The following is a 12,791-nucleotide window of genomic DNA, read 5'->3' on the forward strand; positions in this document are numbered from 1 at the left end:
TTCTTGGTCATCTTTCGGGTCACAAGTACCCAGCCATTTGCTTTCACGAATGAAAGCATGGAAAAATTTTAGTCTGAGAAAACTTAGCCAATAATCAACAATAATGGGCATAAAAATAACCCTACGTTGGTGTGGTTAAAAGAAATGCACATTAAACTTTTGAAATTTTCTTTTATATTCTAAATCACTGTTGTGGCAGAATTAGAATAAACATCATCCTTATACATTAATTCCGTATCACCGTTAGGCGGAAATGGAAATAATGCATATAACTCATAAACAATGTGATCATAGTATTTCTATTAAACAACTTTGCTAAGAATTAATCATCATCATCAATTTTATTGTGGCGGGAACAAGAAATATACATTTCTTTAATTCAAGAGCATTTCTTGATCTTTATCCATTCTCTGAAAATTGATCACTTTGATACAAAATTTATCAGAGATTTAAACTTTGCAACGTAAGACTCATAGAATTATAGCACTGTTATCATCAACGTTGGTCAGAAAATAACAATGCCATATTTTAACTTTAAAACAAATATCTTTCTTTTGTCATAGCGGAAACTATGTGCATCTTATTTCACCCACAGGAGAAAAACATTGCTAAGAGAATTCTTCCAATTAAATTTTCCTGTTGGTTCCAATTTAATTGGAGGATATAACTTTTACTTTGTAGTGGAAACTTTACAATATTCTATTCAAAAAGAATTATGTACTCTTTTACTCTCTAAGCAATTTTAACCGATTGGTTCAAAAATGCATTACAGAAGCAACAATTTAATCTTTTACTTTAGTTCTATTCACTTTTAAAAGAGCACTTTTATTTTCAATAATAAACATGATCATGTTATTAACAACATTGGTCATAAAAATAACATAATCATTTCATTTCAATAATTACTTTAACATGCTCTTAAAATTTTAATTCTATCTAAACTTTTATTTTATTTGTAAAGTGCACTATTAATTATTCGAGAAATGTAACGACCGAACGTTCGGTTTTTGTTAAGAGATCCGAACGAGTTTGGATGTCGTTCGATCCTGGTTTCCGGCCGCGATTATCGCTGGTTCATTGTGCATGCAATTTTCATTTTTTTCCGCCCGATTAGAGGTAATAAACGAAAAAATGTGGAAGAATTGGGATTCGATCCCCGGTCCGTAAGGCTATCAAAGGAGATGAATACAGATTCATCAGCCAATACACTAGCATGCTCTAGTTGTCAATAACTTAGGATAGAGTTCTATTTGACCGCAAGACTAAATTCTATATTTTAAGAGAGCAGCTACACGTTTGACCGAGCTCTCTTTGTCATTGTTTTGTAATACCTATCTACCATGCCTAAAGTTCAATGATTTTTTAGAAAAACAAATGATATCATGCCTAACTTCCAAATTGTACGATGCCTAACTTGAAGGACATAAAAATTCTAGTAAGAAATTATAGTGTCTCATTTTTGTCCGCATGCCATTCCAATTGGTGTATACTGGCTTTAATCTTGCGTTTCATAAAGAGAGTTCAGTTTTTTCGATGACATGCCGGTGCTTGTGACAACGGAAGTGATGCCTAGTCGTTATGTTTTGTGTAAATAGCATGACACGCACCGTGGACATGATAATTTACTCGCAAACAACACGATAACTTTGACACGGAGATTCTTTTATTGAAAACACTCTCGGTAACTTATATATAAATACCATGGTAATATACGTACTACAGACCTGATAACGTATATACAAACATCACGATAACTTTGATGGGGGAGAGTTGTTGGAAAACATACCGCATATATCTTGTGTGTAAATTAGCATGGTAATATACACAACACAGATCTCGTAACTTAGGTACAAACACCACGTAACTATTTACCTGGGAAAAAGTTGTTGAAGATGCACCCGTGATAATTTCTATATAAATAGCATGGTAATATACATACAACATACCTGATAACTTAGGTACAAACATCATGATAACTTTGACCCGGGGAAACAAGCTTGTTGAAACCCTGGTAAAATTTGTAGCAAATATCAGCGCATTATATGAACCACCGACCTGATAACTTAGGTACAAATACCACGATAACTTTTTATCTAGGAAAAAATTGTTGAAGACGCACCCGTGGTAACTTCTATATAAATAGCATGGTAATATACACCCAATATACCTGATAACTTAGGTCCAAACATTGTGATAACTTTGACCCGGTGAAACAAGGTTGTTGAAAACATAACCCCGGTAAAATTTGTGGCAAATAACAGTGCATTATATGCATCATAGGTTTGATTTAGGTACAAACATCACGATAACTTTTTATCGGGGGGGGGGGGGGATTTGTTGAAAAACATATTTTCGGTACTTTGTGTGCAAATAACACGACATTATACACACAATAAAGTTGATAACTCACTACAAACCCCACAGTAAATTTTGACCCCGGAATAAAATTTTGTTGAAAACATACCCTGATAACTTGTGTGTGAATAACATGGTAATCTACATACAACAGAGCTGATAACTTACTTAATTTAGACGTGGTAACTTTTTGACTAGGGAAAAATGTTGTTAAAAAATAACTCTCAATAACTCATCTGTAAACAACATGATAATACATGCACACCAGAGCTGATAACTCATATACAAATATCACGGTAATTTGTTGACCGAGGGAATGAAAATTGTCGAAAAACAAACCGCGATAACTTTTGTGCAACATGATAATATATACAACAAAGTTGATAACTCATTACAAACATCATAATCACTTTTTGACCCTGGGATAAAAGTTTGTTCAAAACATACACCGGAAACTTTTGTGTAAATGACATGGTAACTTATGTATGACAAAAGTGATAACTAACATAGCCCACTTGTGGTAATTTTTGGTCCGAAGAAAAAGTCATCAGAACATATCAATATGGGATCTAGTGTCGAAGATCTCGTCGAGACAAATTTTTTTTGTGAAGACGGTTTTTTAATCGGAGCAACGGTTTGAGTTACAAAACATTTTGAAGTTTGAAAAAAGAAATAACCTGAGATGACATCAGCTTTTCGTCTTTTAGTGCATATATGCATATAATTAGAGGGATAAATGCACGTGAAAAAAAATTAATCATTCTAATGCATGCATGTACATAATTAGAGTAAAGTAAGGATCGTTCTTGTCTATTGCTAAAATCCGAACATTTGGTAGTTATAAAAGTCCTTAATTATTTACACAGCATAAAAACATGAATAAAAATTCATGAACTTTTTATTATTTACTGAAACTTTTCTTTGACCGAATAAAAAATTCATGAACTTTATCATTTTCTTTGTAAAATTCATGAACATTTATTTTTCTGAAAATTTTCTATTCATTTTCAAAAACTTTTTCTATTTTCTAAACAAAAAAATTCGTTGTAAAAAAATTGCATAGAAAAACTTTTGTAAATCTGCCCCAAAAATGGACAAAAACAGTGAAAAAATAGAAACGGCAGCTGAGCCCCAGCGTCGTCCTGGCGCGCGAGGCCCGTAGCAAAGGAAAGCGGCCCATGGCCTTCACTCCGAGCCGCATCGCGCGAGCCGGCCTTCCCTCGGCCTGGGCCGCCTCCTCTTTGGCCCAAAAGGCCCGTTGTGTCGGCGCCGCTCTAGGGTTTAGATGTGGCCCGTCCGTGGGGATCCTACGGCCACGCGCACGTTGCGGGCGAACAAAAACGGCCAAACGGCAGGGGCGAGGGGAAACCCTATCCATTTCCTCCCCTCGCGCGCCACTCGTCTCTCCTCCTCGTCTCTGTCCCGCAGCGGGGGGTTCGGGTTGCGCCGATCGCCGGCGACGGCGATGAACCGCTGCGTCGGCCAGCGTCTTTCCCCTGCCCCTCTGCTCCGCGCGAGACCCTTTCCTTTCCCCTTCTTTCTTCCGCGCGCACCAACGTGCTACGACGCCGCGGGAGCAGTTTCCTCTTCTCGTCGCTCGCTCTATCCCGTGGCGGATCGGCTTGTGTGCCGGCTAGCCGGCGACGGCGTTGGACGCGCCCGCGCCGCGCCACTCTTCCCCCTTTCCCTTTCTTTTCTCCAGTCCGCCTAGCCACGGAGAGTGAGAGAGCACGAGCCGAGCCCACCTCTGCTCCCCCTTGGACGACGATGGCGGAGCATGCGCCATTGCCTTCCCCTTCGCCGCCCGCACGTTCGCCTTGCGGTGAGCGTGTTGCCGTCGAACGGGTTGGCCGCGGTGCTCTTTGCCCCTTTCAGGGTAGGTTCTTCGTCCGACGCCTCGGCTTGCCGATGCGCGTCCGGATCGAGAGGAACAGGCGCGGCCATGATGGCGGCGCTCTTTGCCGACGGGCCCAAGGCCCTCTCCGGTGAATTTTTTGTTTGCTTTTCTCTGCCCTGCTGGTATTCTTTGGGGAGGGATCTTTTTTCTTTCTCTGTTTATTCTTTGTATCGAAAATCTTAGCCTAGCATGGCTCTGATACCGTTGATAGATTGCTTTGGATCGGGGTAGGCTAGATCAACCGGTAAACCTACCTTCTACTTGTCCGGACGAGGAACTCCCGGTGCCGACCATGGTGACGGTGGCCGGTGATGGCAGAGAGTGGATGGCGGCAGTGGTGGAACTTCCCGTGAGCACCGCGCTAACCCTAGATCCGTAGGGAGTGTCGGCGAGGATTGTGGCAGCGATGAACTTCGTTAGTCGTGCCCCGGCCCCCACCTCTGTTAATATAGCACGGGTCAGAGGGGCCCACCAACCATAATGGGTTGGGCGCCCCCGATCAGGGCGCATTGACCAAGGGCCTGGCAGGTCATTGGGCCTGCACACAGGAGATCAACCTAACAACTGGTCTCAACTTATAATCCCTTGGTAACCAATTTTGTTCCCAGATTTTTGTATCCTCACCGGTAGCAATATGCTTCATAAGACCCAACTTGAGAGTGTCTCTTCCTTTCATAATTCCTTGCCAAATCTGAGATGGTGAACTTCCTAACTCTGCTTCCAACAAGTTTGTGTTTGGGTAATATGCCGCACGCAGAATTTGAGCACTTAACGAATCATAATCTTCGATTAAACCCCAACCCTGTTTTGCTAACATCGCCAAATTAAATAACTCAATATCTTGGAATCCCAACCCTCCCATATGTTTTGCTTGAGTCATCTCCTCCCATGACACCCAAGCAACTTTACAACTTTACTTTCTCCTTTCCTACTGCCCCACCGAAATTTCTAGATCATAATGTTGATTTGAGAGAAGAAACCACGTGGAAGTCTAAAGCATGACTTAGAGAAAGTTGGAACGGTCTGTGCCGATTTGATTAAAACCTCTTTTCCTAAACTGCCAAAGTTTTCTCTACCCATCCTTCCACTTTACGCCACAAACGATCCTTAAGATATTGAAAACACCCATTCTTTGATCGTCCCACATCAGTCGGGAGTCCCAAATATTCTTCTGACAATGATTCATTAGGAACTTGCAAAAAAACCTTCTGTAGCTTCCCTTCTTTCACCGGGAACACCGTTGCTAAAGAAAATGGATGACCTAGGGGTTGATCCAACACATACTCCTTCTTTGCACTTCTAAGAAGAAATCTCACGTTCCGGATGCAATCTGCATAGTTTCCACCAGCAGCCAAATTTTGTTTCTCTAACATAGGGGCTAAGTTGAACATATTGCGAGCCATTTGATCTACAACGATAAACACACAAATATATTTTAGACACAATTCATAATTAATATTGCACTAGTGATTAAACAAAGATGAAATGCCTTAATCTTTGAATGCAACCTAAGTGTCTAAAGATTATAATACTAAGATGCTTGTCATGTTTAGAGCTAGACGTGAATGAGAAGAGAGATGAGCTGAAATTCACTCTGTTACTAATGATGCGGATATTAAAAGTTTAGGCATGTTTATGACAATTCTATAGAAGGGTAATGCATAAGTCCAAAAGTGTCTAAAAATGGTACTACATAAGTTTCACAAAATGTTTGTGAATTTTAAAAACATTCACAATCTTATAAGAGCTTGCAATTTAAGAATGTTCACATGTTGTCAAGAAGTTTCAGAATTTTAAAAATATTCATAACTTTTAAAATGAACATGAATTAGAAAATGTTCACAAATTTGAACAAATATTTTTTATTTTGTAAAAATCTTCATATTTTCTAAAAATAAAAAATAATTATTTTAAAATGCTTCCAAATTTCCAAAAAGATTAAAGTATTTGAAAATTATTGAAGAGTTTCAGAATTATGAAAAATTGGAAACATAAAAAACATCATAAACTAAAAAATGTAATAAGAAAAGCGGAAAAGGTAGAAGAAGGTTCTAGAACCTTTTCAAAATCGAAGGAAAGAAAAGAAATTAGCCAGCACCGGGTCGGCCAAATATAGCAACCGCATAATAGGATATGGTGCCTTTAGGGGCGCCCCATGTCTCGCTTATGGCAAACCCTGCAGCGCCAGTTATAGGGCATTTTCGCTAACGGGCGCCTGCAGCGCTCCCGCACTGGGCCGGCCCATCTCACACCTTTTCATTCTGACAAAATGCGCAAAAAATGAGTCCTGAAGAAATTCAAACTAGCGACATGCAGCGCAACTTTCACTCGCATCAGCCAACCGGGAAAGACAACAAGTTGTGACAATTCCCTTCCTTTTATTCTTTTATACTTTGCCGGGTGGTTTCTTTTTTCTTTCTTGTTGTGTGTTTCTTTTCTTTTTTTGGTTTTTTCTGTTTTTTTCTTTCATATGTTATCCTTTTATTTACCTTTAAGAACAAATTTAAATAGGATGAACCTTTTTAGGAATCGCTGAACATTTTTCAACTTCAATGAAATTTTTATTCAAGGTCTGGATTTTGTTTCAACATCAACGATTTTTTTTTAAACCTGTGAACTTTTTCCCATATGGACGAACTTTTTTTCAAAACAGGTGAATTTTTTGAAAATCTCTGAACTTTTTTCAAATCCGATGAACTTTTTTCAAATTGGACGAAGTTTTTTCCTAAATGGACGAACTTTTTTTCAAAATTGGTAAACTTTTTTTAAATCCGATGAACTATTTTTCTAATTTGGTGATTTTTCAAATTGAATGAACTTTTTCCAAATTCCATGAACTTTTTTGTCAAATATTTTGAACTTTTTTAGAAATCGATGAACTTTTTTTTAATTCGATGAAGTTTCTTCAAAAATCGTGAGCTTTTCTCAAATTTGATGAACTTTTGTCAATTTTGTGAACTTTTCCTTCATGAATTATGAATGTTTCCAAATTCACATTTTTATTCAAATAAATCAAAAAAAACTAACTGATACAGTAGATGGAACTATGCAATAAGTAGCACGGTCGTATTGTTCTTATAAGGTTAGATCTATTACCGTTCACAACAATCGAGTCGGTGTAGTGGTTAGTCTACTTCTACCTGAACGTAATGTCGCGAGTTCGTTTATAGGTTCCCTGTGATGCGCGGTCGTGGGCCCGCCCATGAGGTGAGGCGTCAGGGGCGGAGTCCAATGGGCCAACCCTGTAGCACAGGCTACAGGGTCCAATTTCATTTTACGTACTAAATATCAGGTATTTAGCTCGGGGCATCAGGGTGGGCCGAATATTGTGCTACAGGGCCCATTATTCCAGGCGCACCAGGCCTCCTTTGGTCCGCTTCCAGCAGCCCATTGAACACAATGAACTATCCATCTGGTGCTCTGTAGCGAACAGAACAATCGATCTAACTAAAACAACCACGTCTCCTCGTCTCCTAATCTATCCCGACCCCCGATTCATCGACTTGTGCAGCGGCCGGTGGCGATCGATCGATTCACAGATTGAGAACTTGTGCAGCGGCGGCAACCATCGAGCCAAGAGGCAAAATCTAGCTAGCTAGTACTTCTAATCTTCTACTGTAGTACTCTAGTCGGTAGACTGTAGCTAATCTTTCTACAGATTTAAAGATTGGAATTGATATGTTCCCTAGTCCTGACGAATTGACGATTTGTGGCAGCCGGCAGCATGGATCCGTTCCTGTCTTCTGGGTTGATCCGATCATCCAAATGTCCGCACAGCTACGGCAGCGGCAGGCGGCACCGGCGGCGGCGTAATTTTCTCTTCTTCTGTTACAATATGAGTTTGGCTAACCCTCAGGATTTTGATTCCAGGGATTTGAGGGATCTTGATAAGGATCTACGGCTCTATACTGCTGATGTGCGCACAAATGATAGCTTTTCCAACATAGCAACAATCACCGAGCTTTTAAAAAATATGGTGCAGACGAGGAGGTATATTATGTACCTTTTGTTTTATCGGTTGTTGAAACTAGTAATTGTATGGCCTATTGCTACTGCTACAGTTGAGAGGTGCTTCTCGGCAATGAAATTGGTCAAAACTTGCTTGCGCAATCGCCTCAACGATGACAGCTTGAGTGATGATGTTATTTGTTATGTGGAGAAGGAAGAAATGAAAAAGGTCACCAATGATCAAGTGGTTGAGTATTTCATGGCTCGAAGGAAGAGAATGTACTAAAGGTAATTTATAACATTTTAAGTACTTTCATAGCAAATTCAAGTACTTTGATTTAGGCATTTTATTATATTCTACTCAAAATTTTAATTCTAGTTTTGTTATTGTAGGTTAATAAACCTTTGTGTCTGATGATGTGTTTTCAAATTTCAGAATGCAAGACATGTTTTCAAGTAATTTTTTTGTTTGATTTGGCATTATATTAAACAGTTTGAGTGTAGCATTTTGTTTTTAATTTTTTACAATATGACTTCTCTTATGTTTGGTAATCCGTGTTACAAGCTATGAAACACGCCTTTTTTTAATGCATTGGTTGGTTGCAAAATTTATGCCATGGTTAAGTAATGCATCAGGGTAAGATTAGCTCCAGATCCGCCCGCGGGCGCTAGCTACCTGTTCAGGCTCTTAAGGCGCCGAACAGGAGCTCCCCTTGCTAATAGCAAGACAAAGGGAACCCTCGTGTCAAGGCAAACACGAGATGGGTCGCCTGAGGTGTGCTCGAGGCCATCACCTTGTTTTTTTTTTACTTTTTTTCATTTTTTACTTTTGTTTACACATCCCAAAATTCTAAACATATACTATATTACAAAAATAAACTTTACATCATGTTTTGAAAAATTTCAAATGTGTATCAAAAAAGTTAACCGTGTATAGAAAAATATACGTTGTGTGTTAAAAGTTTGATCATATATTTTTAAAATGTTACTCAAGCATTTGGAAAAATGTTGAACCGGTATTTGAAAAATATTAATCAAGAATTTGAAAAATATTAAATGTGTATAGAAAAAATATTGAACATGAATTCAAAAACCGTTAGTCTTCCTTTTGCAAAATGTCGGTCAAGCATTTGTAAAATTTTAAATGTGTATAGACAAATGTTAATCTTGTACATGAAAAAAAATGTTAATCAAGTATTAAAAAAATGTTGTGTATAGAAAAAAAATATTGACCATGTATTAAAAAAAGTATAAACTTGCATACAAAATTTTCTAACGTGTAGTAGAAAAATGTATGTATGTATATATATATATACATACAAAGTTTACGGAAAAATGTACAAAGTTTACGGAAAATATTAGACATCAAAAGGAATGATATTTCAAAAAATGACAATCGTGTATTAAAGAAATGTTTAAAATATTTCTGATTTATACCAAAAAGATGAATGTGTACTGAAAATGGAGAAAATCTGAAAAAAGAAAAGGAAACAAAGAAATAAGATAAACCAAGGAAAACCAGGAATTAAACAAAAAAGAAAAGAAGAAAGGAGACAAAAAATAGTGAAAACCAGGAAAAAACCCTAAGATAGCCATGAAAATACAAAGAAAACCAGTAAGAACTATGGAAAAATGAGAAAATAAAGAACACAGAAAAACCAATGAAAAACAGATAAATACATGAAGAAACCGGTTGAAAACAGAGAAGAACGAAAACCCAAAGAAAACCAATGAAGAAATATATAAATAAATAAATGCCAAAAAACAAAGAAAGGATAGGAGCAAAAAAACAGCGAAGCGATTACGACCGAAATGTTGGAACGAACCAGCGAAGCATTCGCTCGCGAAAAAATTGGTAAAACAAATTGGTTGGCCCAGTCTCGCTTGAGTGCGGAATTCCCTTTCGGCGAGACTAGGTTCCATCTCAGTAAACCGTGATATAGCTCTTGCGCGCCTTTTGCGCCGTTTTCTTCCCATGCATTTGAGTGGTCGCTGACCTAGGCCTGTTCCAACAAAAAACTAACGGGACACCTTTCAATCATTGACCATCAAGCAGTGACCATTTGACTTTTAAAACCGTGAATCTGAAAAAATCGCTAAAAACATGAAATTTGAAAAAGAAAATCATAGATTTGACAAAATTTCATGGATGTGCAACAAATCATGAGTATGAATTTTTTTACAATTTTAAAAAGGTTAATGAATTTCAAAAATGTTTTTGGAATTTGCAAAATAAGTTCATGGATTTGAAAAAAAATCATCAATTTTGGGCGGGAAATTTTATGAAGTTTAGGTTTTGTTGTGGATTTTGGAAAAAAAATCATAAATTTGGAACACGGTGATAGAGTTGAATATATTCAATTATTTCAGAATGATCATGGATTCAAAGAAAAGTACACATATTTGAAAAAGATCACGTGTTTTGGAACAAGTTTCAAGAATTTTATAAAGTTCACAAATTTTGAAAAAAAATCACTAATTTGATTTTGCTTCACAAATTAGAAAAAAGAGAGTTGAATTTGGAAAAATAAAAAGGAAAAAAGAACAAAGACTGGTCCAGAAAGACTAAAACTGAAACAAAAATTGGTTGGAAGCTTCTCAGAGCTTCCCAAAACCAGAGATTTTTCATTTTTTCTATTTATTTTCTAGTTTGACTTTATGTTTTTTCACAAATTCACAAAAAAATGAATTTGTGAACGATTCATGATTGTATTGCAATTTTACAAAGTTTGTCATATTTATCAAAACAATATTGAATTCATGATTGTTTTATATTTGTGCACAATTTGTGGGTCCATGAAATGTTTTTTTGAAGTCATGACGTTTTCTCAAAATTGTGAACTTTTTAAAAATTCATGAATATTTTTTTGAAATCATGAGTAGTTCAGGAATTCGAAAAAATATGAATTAAATTAATCATGAGAGAAAACCTGGGAAAAAGGAAAACCATTCAAAAAAGATTCTAGAGGGAATAGAAAGAAGGAAAGAAGTTTTAGTGGGCCAGACCAAGGGAGACCCATGTGAGATCCGAGCATAGCACTCGCAACCGAGAGAACATCACATAAAAACCGATTTTGAATGAAAACTTCGTGGAAACCATGTTTTAAAGTCTTATGAAAATTCTGAAAAAAACTTGCTTTTTTTACCTCACAGAAGAATTTGTGTTTAAATCTGGACTTTCGGATTCTAGTAGAACATGACACTCTTAACATACTGCATTTAGAAGAAAAAAAGTTCAGAATAAATTTTGCATGTGGTTTTGACCGGTTTCTACGGAAACTTGCTTTCTGCGTGTCGCTGTGAGCGCTATATAGCAGCTCCCCGTCTGGACCTCCCGTCCTGAGGGATTCCGATTCAGCATAGTCCACCTGTAGCCAGGGAAAAAAGAAGAATTATGATTCCACTAAAAGGGAGGATGCCCACCTCAGTTCCTCTGTTTTCATTCTAAGTGTGAGAGGGAGAATGAATGGGCAATCGCACCTTAAGTGCTGCTGATGGCGTAGCTCTCATTATATACGAGTGTACAGGTTACAACAAGGGCGCGGAGCGCCGTGGGTGGCGACGTGCATGAGATCGTGGGATCATGCAGTCGTGCATGTAGAGGAGAGGAGGGAGAGAGGAGTTTGACTGGCTAACACCCCGCCGCAGTTTGAGCGTCCGGCGGACGGATGCACAAGCTGGACCTGAACTCCTCGAAGGCCGGCGTGGGGAGCCCCTTGGTGAGCACGTTGGCGAACTGATGTGTGGTTGGGACGTGAAGAACACGGAGTTCGCCAAGAGCAACCTTTTCGCGGACGAAGTGTATGTCCAACTCGATGTGCTTCGTCCGACGATGATGGACCGGATTGGCGGCCATGTAGACGGAGGAAATGTTGTCGCAGAAGACCACGCTGGCTTTGGGCAGCGGAACGACGAGCTCGACGAGGAGTTGACGTAGCCAGCAACACTCGGCGACGGCGTTGGCGACGGCCCGGTACTCTGCTTCGGCGCTGGAGCGGGACACATCATTAGAAGAATGATGTGATTGACATGACCCATTCCATTATCTTAGCACCCGATCATTTAGTATGTTGTTATTGCTTTCTTCATGACTTATACATGTTCCTATGACTATGAGATTATGCAACTCCCGTTTGCCGGAGGAACACTTTGTGTGCTACCAAACGTCACAACGTAACTGGGTGATTATAAAGGAGCTCTACAGGTGTCTCCAAAGGTACATGTTGGGTTGGCGTATTTCGAGATTAGGATTTGTCACTCCGATTGTCGGAGAGGTACCTCTGGGCCCTCTCGGTAATGCACATCACATAAGCCTTGCAAGCATTGCAACTAATGAGTTAGTTGTGAGATGATGTATTACGGGACGAGTAAAGAGACTTGCCGGTAACGAGATTGAACTAGGTATTAAGATACCGACGATCGAATTTCGGGCAAGTAACATACCGATGACAAAGGGAACAACGTATGTTGTTATGCGGTCTGACCGATAAAAGATCTTCGTAGAATATGTAGGAGCCAATATGAGCATCCAGGTTCCGCTATTGGTTATTGACCGGAGACGTGTCTCGGTCATGTCTACATTGTTCTCGAA

This window comes from Triticum urartu, chromosome 5, assembly GCF_003073215.2.
Source record: "Triticum urartu cultivar G1812 chromosome 5, Tu2.1, whole genome shotgun sequence".
Lineage (NCBI taxonomy): Eukaryota > Viridiplantae > Streptophyta > Magnoliopsida > Poales > Poaceae > Triticum > Triticum urartu.